Source organism: Lactuca sativa, chromosome 1, assembly GCF_002870075.4.
Source record: "Lactuca sativa cultivar Salinas chromosome 1, Lsat_Salinas_v11, whole genome shotgun sequence".
NCBI lineage: Eukaryota > Viridiplantae > Streptophyta > Magnoliopsida > Asterales > Asteraceae > Lactuca > Lactuca sativa.
Genome location: NC_056623.2, coordinates 108,016,547 through 108,026,056, shown reverse-complemented (window position 1 = coordinate 108,026,056; position 9,510 = coordinate 108,016,547).

Genomic DNA, 9,510 nt, shown 5'->3' with positions numbered 1-9,510 from the left:
ACCCTAAGTGATTGAGCAAGTAACGGTGGTAGCAGTTGCACCTGAGCCAATCACAATGGCCGGAGTACAAGCCATGATTCGGGCTATGATGGACGAACAGAGGGAAGATATGAGGAAGATGTTTCACGAGAATAGGGATGAACCTACGATTCCTGTTGAATAGCTTGAACTGAATGAGGGTTAGTCAGAGGAAGGAAATTACATTAGAACTGTTGGTCAAGCAGAACCGTCTGTGGTTAGGAGGAATAACCAAGATGACGGAGTCGAGAGAAATGGATGCAAGTACAAAGACTTTACGACTTGCAAGCTGTCAAATTTCACAGGAAAGGAAGATCCCATCGGATTAATGGATTGGATCTCGGATATGGAATTAGCCTTCATGACATGTGGTTGCAAAGGCAAGCTACAAACCACATTTGTAGTGCGACAGTTCAGAGGTGGCATTGTTTGCTGGTGGAACACTCTGGGGAAGACCCTAAGCCCTAATGAGCCACCGCAACTGCCTTGGGCGAAGTTCTTGGTGCACTTCAAGCGCAAGTACTGCTTGGACCAAAATCTGCTTGAGCTAGAGAACCAATTTCTGACATTGAAGAAGGGAATAATGTCCATCGATGAATACACCAATAATTTCACAGACAAAATGGAGTATGATTTGCGTATTGTCCCAGAAGAGCTGACAAAAATCGACAGGTACACAAAGGGACTTCCGTGGGAGTACGCGGTGCCAGTACGCCAGACACTTACTCTGGAGGCAGCTATCTAGGCTGCCAAGTCTGTTAAGGAGATGATCAAGGGAATAGCCGCCAGGAAGGTTGAAGTTGGTGAGAAGAGAAAGTTTGAAGGAACTTTAGGTTCCAACAAGGAAAGAAAATTCTCAAAGTTTGGAAGAGGAGGAGGAGGAGGTGAAATAAGGTGGTGCGATAAGTGCAAGAAGAAACACTTGGGAAAATGTGGCGAAGAGGTGATATGTTTCAAGTGTGGAAAGTCTGGGCATTACACCAATGAGTGCACATCAATAAGAAGGTATGTTTCAGATGTAACAAAGAAGGGCGTATTTCTAGAGACCTCCCAAAGAAAAACGAAGCAGCAAGGCCAAATGCACCGCCAAATCCAAGGACATTCCACATGATCCTTGACGAAGCAGATAACAACGCGAGGAATCAATTTTGAGGACTTCATATCCAAAGATCAAGATATGAAGTAGCAATGTGGATAGTATCAAGAGGTGTAGCCTATTATATGCATAGTATAGGTTGAACTTGAACATCTATGTAATTGTTTCAAGAAATAATATAAAACCTCGATTTTTGTTATCCGATGTGTTAAATGATTATGTGAAAATTCTTGAATCGTGACATGGAAAAAAATTGTCAGACAATATTTGGGATGAGTATGAGTAGGTGTGAATGGTAGTAGAGGCCTATAGTATTGGAAGCACATGAGTCACACTTGGATCAGGGAAAGTCACAAGGTTACCAACAAGCTAGTAATTGATTCCGTTTTGCTCAAGTTCGTTGTTACCATTGTTTCGGTAATGACTAAGAGGGTGATTGTTATTCCGACCCTAATGGTTATATCATATCGAGTCCGACTAAGATATGTATTCTACGTGGTTCAGAGAACCAAGTTCGATGTAGCATCCGACTTAAGCCATAAGATTGAAGTGAAAGATAATCAAAGCGGTCAATAGAAGTATCGCGGCTGTTGTTTAAGTAAGAAGTCTATAGCTAGAAATACTACATGCTAAAATATGTTTATATCACATTAGAACATGAAGGAAGGTATATTCCATTATGGAATTTGACTCAAAGAGACCTGAGTCTAAGCGTTGCAACATACGATGAGAGGTCATTAAAAAATGACCCATCAGTCTGTTATGATAATCGAAGTAAATAAATTCTCTTAAGTTAAGTCTGTTTAAGAAGAAGAAGTAATATTCTCCAATAAGGATCGATTTTGTAACTCAAAGGTTATGATTGAAAGTCTAATATAGGATAAAGAGCGGGTGCAAGATTGAGCATCACATGTAGCCAAGAAGTCCAAAAGTTAGAAACTCATTCGAAGGAACATAGAAGTACGGTTATTGCCTAGGATGAAGAGACAAAACATGGAGTCATTATACAAGCCCAGTTTTTTTGATGCTTCTGGGACATAATCATCCTAAGGGGGAGATAATTGTAACGCCCGTAGATTCGGGCAAGTCAGTTTTGAGACAATAAACGTCAAAAATGAATTTTTTATAGAATATTATTTATAATAAATAATCTTAACTAAGTTTTAGTATATGTCACAGGGTTTTCATACATATAAACAACACTGAAATCCGAGTTAAAATGAAGAAGTTATGACCTGTCAAGTTTCGCGACAAAACCGGCATGACACCGGGAATCATAAAAAGTGATTTTAAGATAAATACATGTTAGCCTTAGGGGTCTAAATTGAAGTTTTAGAGTATGTCTCCACCTACGCATGCATATAAAGAACGTCAAAAATGGAGCTCGTATGCAAAACTTATGACCTTCCGAAGATACAGCTGTCTGAGAGCATGACATGTGTTAGAAACCCTAATCTGACAGGACTCACGACGTGATCATTAGTTCTCACGACGTGAGGAGTCAAACAAACACTAATCAAGCCTAGAAAACACATGTGAAGTCTACGGGATGACTCTTGGAAACTCACGACGTGAGCATATCATTCTCACAACGTGAGAAGTTGCCTGGAGACGTTTCGGAGCTATAAATGTAGATGGTGAAGCTACAAGGTGATACTGCCATGGCTCACGATGTGATCATTGATTCTCATGATGTGAGAGGCCAAAAATCAGCCTATAAATATCCAATTTGACCATTTCATTCCTTACACCTAAACTTTCTTCCTCTCTCTCTCGTTTGTTGAAGCCGTTCCGCGTCCTGAGCCCGACGATCACGAACCGCTGACTGTTTCTAATTAGATTCTACCAACTCACGCTACTAAGGTGAGTGCATAGTCACTTTCATCTTACACATAGATATGAAGTATTTTATATAAATTACGTGCTATGTGTGCATATTATCTGTGTTCTTGATATCTATGTTGGATGAACAAAAATATACATGTTTTATTTGTCTTAAACTATATATGTATTTTATACCTATAATTAGGATGTGTAAAAGATGGGTAGATTAAATATGAGATAAATGATGAGCGATGAAAGATGATCTATGATATATGAGTGGTAAAATATGGTGAGAAGCGATGAGCCAAGCGATGGCCCCGTCATCTAGTAGAGTATAGATGATAACCACGAACTATTCTAGACAGTCTAGTGGAACAGTAGCAGGCTCGCAACCTGTAGGTGTTGTGAACGATATGTTCACCCGATGTACTCTAAAAACCCATTGACATGTATTTCAGGTTAACTCCCACAAATAATATTGTCGATAAATGAGGGTTATGGACTTAGCACCCGTTGGATGAGCCCTGGCAACTATGGATTTAGTGCCTGTTGTATAAACCCTGGCGACGGTGGACTTCGTGCCTATTCCTTAGGAAGAATCCTTAGGAATGAGTGATAGATGATTCGTAGGGTAGATCCTTAAGAAATAAAGAAGACAGTGAGGATGGGTAATTGGGTTAATTGTTTGATGATGAAACATAATAACTATATTATTGTGGGTTGAAAACCCTATGTACTCACCAGCTTTCCCAACCTTACCCACTCAGTTTATTTGTATCACAGATGTCGGTACGAAGCTACTTTATACTGAGATATTTAAAGGAGATGTAGTTCACTAGTGTAAATAAATATAAGTTCTGTTTATGCTTATGTTTCAGTATCGATGATGAAATCCCAAAGTTTTAATATGAGCAAAATACATTTCTTCGTAAATGCTTTTATAATATATTTATGATGTTTTTCTGGGAACAAATTCCGCAACGTTTTTCTTTAAAAGGGTTCTCTAATTTTTAAAATAAAGAATAAACAAATCGGTCTTTTCTGGCTGTGAATTTTGGGGATGTCACATTTGTGTTTATGATTGAATGAATCTTTGAGTTTATGGTTTAATTGATATTTAGATTTCTTATTTTTATTTAATTTATTTTTTCAAGTGTGACTGAAATATCCATATGTGTTAAAGATTGTTACTTTGTTCCCTATTGCTGAATTAATAGAGTTTAGATGACCATATGTCTGTGTTAATTTGAATCATAGTTGTCCAGTGATCATTGGTGATTATGACTAGTGTTTTGACCAAGACTTAAGGTTAGGAAATAAAGTGGTGAACTTTAATATGTGTGCATGAGTACATGACCATTCTATGCATGATTTAACTCCCATGACAATTAGGGTTAAACAATATCAAACCTTGCTTAATACGAACTAAATACTAATTTGCATGATTGTTTGTTTACTTGATCAATAAATTAATAGTTGTGTTGAAATCAAAGAATTAGTAGCATGACCATGATGTTAATCCTATTAGGAATCCGTGAATAATGAATAAATATCAATTGTATTATTAGTTAGCCATTATTTTGAGATGTAATTTATCTAAATCAAAGTACCTAAAGAGATTTGTCTTCGGCCAGTCTATCTAGATTTGCAGTTTAATAGGATATTTGAGATTTAATTTAATAAAACCCTTATTGATTGCTTTTGTGTGATTTGTGTAACCTATAATCAAGAATTCCAAATTAATTCACCATCGTTCCCCTAGTGTTTGACACCTGCTCTTACCACAACTATCATATTGCATGATTAGGTTCACTGCCTAGTGTGTTTAATAGTTTGGTTGCGATGAAATTAGTTTTATAAATTTAAAACTTGAGCAATTAAATTATACACATAAAAACACATTAGTGTTCATCGGTTCAAATCTAATGATTTTTGATAGAACTGATCTAATATTATTATTTATTGAATGTCAAAATTTTCCAACTAATTCAATCCAATTCGTTATATACAACCGAACCGAACCGATCAAATAGAATCGGGTTTACCCATTGAATATATTTGATTGATTATTTATTATCCAAATACTTTTAATCCAATCTCTAGATAATAACAAAATATAGTAAAATAACACTAAACCACACACATTTACGCTAAATAAGACTAATAAATGATACTCCAACTTCAACGACCAATGTTAAAAGTTCGACCAAAATATTATAGAAAAAAACCGTTTAAACTTTAAAAATCAATTAATATGGTAATTAAATATTTATTGGATGATATATTAATAATATGAATTGGATATAAGGTCGGAAGGAATGAAGCGGGAAAGATGAGGGGAAATGCGAACCACACCTAGGAACACTACACCTTGGGTGCGGTTTACACAATGTGATTATATGTATATATTAAAAAATTATAAAATATATTTTAAATTTTATATTAAATTTTATGGTTTTTAATTCTCTACCAATAAAGTATACTAATGCTACAAAATATATATATCAAAGAAAAAAAATAAAGAGAAATAAAAGGTGATCGTTTACTGTTTTTTGGTGAATGAAAAGTAAATAAATTGAAAACTCACAGTGATACTGAAAATGTAAGTAGTAAATGTGAATACACCCTCCCTTCAGAATAACATTGAATGAAATTTATATCGTCCCTAATAAATCAAAATCTTTTTGCCATATGTCTTCTCCTTCATTTGAACACATGTCACTTTCTAGAATTTTTGAATTTTGAATTTTCCACTTGTCATTTTATTGTATTTTTCATTTTATTAAATTAAAATTCCATGTTTAATATGTAAGATAATATATATTTAAGATATTTATTAGAAAAGGTTTATATATGTAATGTATTCAATATATTAAAGCCTCATTAATTTTAATAATTTAAAATTTTTCTCATTTTTCTTATAAATTCAAATTTCTCAAATTGTTAAAATTTCATATGTAATTTTTTTAAATAAACTCATGTAACACATGGTCTCACACCTAGTATTTACTAGATGTTAATATTAGATGTCTAACGAACATTAATTCGATATAATTATTCGTTAGAGTTTCATGGTCATTTAATAATGACAATATTACAAAAAGGTTCCCTGTGGTTTGCCAAAAGTAACAAACATAGTCCCTATCTATTTTTTTGATGTGTTTGGCCCTTGTGGTTTGTAAAAGTTGCATTGAAGGTCCTTTTTCATAACACCGCCAGTTTATAGCCGTTTGGGTGATTAAGTATAAAAAATATGGGGGTATTTTGGTATTTTCACATTACCTTCTCCAACCCCTTTAAAAAGCCCTAGCCAACGTTCAGAAAAATCAAGCTACCATCTCTGAAAAATTGAAGCTATCGTTTCTTCCAAGAATGGTGATTTGTACAGGTGGAAGTGTTGCTGTGAGAGTCATATCTTAGACGGACCTCAACCTAAGAAGATGATTCTGATCTTGTGCTCAAAATGGTCGAAGTTGTCCATTTCTTGGGTGGGTGGACGATCTGATGTGTCATAGAGCTGTGGAGGTGATTCCTAGCTTGCTAAGGAAACTGAACAATGTTTAAATGATGTTGAGTCAAGCTCATACAAATGCCGTGAAGCTGAAGTGGATGCTTATTCTGACTTGGTTCTTTTTTTTTCGTTTATATATGTATGCACTAAGTAGTAGTTGGATTTGGGGATGTATTTGGTCAATGTATTTTGGGATGTATTTTGGATATATAATGTCGGATGGGTGTATAGAACTGGAATGGGATATTACCAGTTGATTTTGCGATGGGATGTCATGTATTAGAATCTTAGTGTAATGTATGGTTTTGGTTAATCAGTTTAATGGTATTTTGTATTGTGGTAATTATAAAGCATTGTTTTTTTGTCATTGATCAAGAATGTTGGAATGGAATGGTAAGAGTTTTGTCCAGTAATCAAACATTGGAATGGAATGAGAAAAATACAAGATCAAAACATTATAAGTAAACAATGGAATGGAATGAGTTTTGGTCATTTATTAAACAGTGGAATGGAATGAGTTTTGGTCATTTATCAAACAATGGAATGGAATGAGAAACACACAAGATCGAAACATGATAAGTAACTGGAAATGGTCACCACATTGATCATTACAACCAGAAATGTAGCATAACATAATATGGCTAGTATCAACTTAATTACATCACTAATTTAGGTAGTTGCAAAAAGATGTAATTATCTAGATTAAACATGTTTGAAAAAAGCATCAATACAAGTTTATAAGCTTAAACAAAAGGTAGCTAAATAACTTGATTAGTCATGCTTTCATGTGTATCCAACTTCACTTAGCTCCTACTTTCTACACTTGAGGCTTTTTCCCTTGTTCATCTTCTTTGCTCTTACCCACCCACTACAACTTCACTTAATCCACCCACTGAACCTTGACTTGTTCCACCAACTACATCTTTACTTGATTGACCCACACCACCTTGACTTGATCGACCCACACCACCTTGACTTGATCCACCCACTGCTCTCTAACTTGACCCTGATTCATGAGCCTTTGCACTGAAATCTTTGAACTCATATGCCTCAAACACCATCTATGCTCTGCATTTGGAAACACTTTTGCTATTGCAGGTATTATTCCCTACATATAATGTAATTTATAGTTAGTATTGTTACAAGCTTTAAAAGAGACTTATGTTATATGTATTCATACCTTTTGTTTGTCAGATACAAAAGTGAAGTTGCATGATGCATCCAAATCCAAATCACCACCAAGGCATTCCAAGAACCATGTCCATGAGCTTGTTGTCTCAGCTTCCACAACTTCATAAGCTAGTGGATATATTCCCCTTTTCCATATTTGAACCCTAACTTAAGTGCTCCAAGACAAATGTATATCCTCTTGAAAATACGAGTTTGAACATCAAGATTTGGTTCATTACATACTTCCAGCTTCACTGTTGTACCTGGGTTATTGGTTTGTAACTCCGAACAATAATCTCTTAGCAAATTATATTGCCTTTCGTAGTCACCATAAATTTGTTCCTTTGTAATTGATTTAGCCCTGAACACCTTCATTCTTAATATGCTTAATTCCAAATCCATTTGAAGCTCCTCCTGTAAGGCTATTACTGGGATGCGAGGATCGGAATCCACTTTTTGGAGAATAGTGCTTGCTAGGTATCTAGATGTACATGCCTTCACATTTCTACTTTGTAAGCATAAATGCTCATCAATAAATGTCTTTACCAAATATTGTTCCTCTTCCGTAGATATAGATATATGAATAGTAAAAGGACAAGAATCTTTTTGTGAAATTATAGTTTTTCCCTTCGATGTTACTTTACTTACAATAGAGGGCCCCCCACCAGTGGAATCTGGAACCACCCCTGTACACTTTACTCTTACTCTCAGTTTTTCATTTTTGGCCATGTGTAAGGCCCTCCTTGTTTTTATTGAAAGCATCTTCATGTGACCCTGTATATCCTTTTTGGTTTTAAAACCTTGACCAACAAAAAATGGTGTAACATAAACTACCCTAGAAGAACAAGGCACCTTCTTGTTCAGGTTTTTTAACATTCTCTTCCTTAGGTCTTCCTCACACCTGCACTTTCAAACTCATCATTGTTGATCACACCTAAATCATCATTTTGGTTTAAATCTAATTATATGTTTGGTCCTTGTCCAAACCATTCAACCTTATCGACACAACTGTTAAACTCTCTCATATCAACCTCCCAGTTATCTAAAATAGCTTCTGGGTCAACAATGTAGTCAAAATCATCCTCTTCTTCTGTATGCTCTTCTGAATCACCTTTTGAATCCTCTGCATGCCCTTGTGCATCTTCTTCATCCTGTTCTTCTTCAACTTCAACCTTTCTTTCAAACTCACCCATATTCTGATATCCATTACTACTAAAAGGCTAAGAATCATCTAGTATTTCCCTATGATCCTGACAATTAATATCAACTGTAATTTCTTGCATTATATCAGTTTCTTTTGGTACAGGGAAATACGAATCATCCTTAAACTCATTAACCACATCTAGTTTGTTTGGCTCAAAAGGAACTATGGACATGGAAAAATCATACACACCATCTTCTCTCTGTGCTTGATTAGCTGATTCTTTAAGTGGGACATTCATGTCTAATTTCTTGCTACAAGAACCAATTCCTTTCTTCTTGGGCCTAATCCTATTAGGTTCATGAGAAGGATCATCATCAAGTTGCTCAATAACAACTTTACTTGGGGACATGAAGTAAGTGTGAAGTCTTGTAGAACCATGTTCAACGTACACATCAATCACTCTGTTTTGAGGGACATATTGAGCCATAGATATAATGTCTTGATCATTTTCGAGATCCTTCAATCCAAAATCTAAGTCTAGATTAGGAATTCTATTATAATAGTACATTGTGTCATCCTTAGAATACCATATCTCACGAATCATGTAATTTAGATCATGAACTGAAAAAAGATCAATGTCAACAAAGTCAAAGAATGTCAACCTTCCCTCGACGTACTTTCTTCCAGGGAACTTTGTAAAAAATCCACCATGATGTATCTTTAAAGTGAAGAAATTGTCGTGACCAT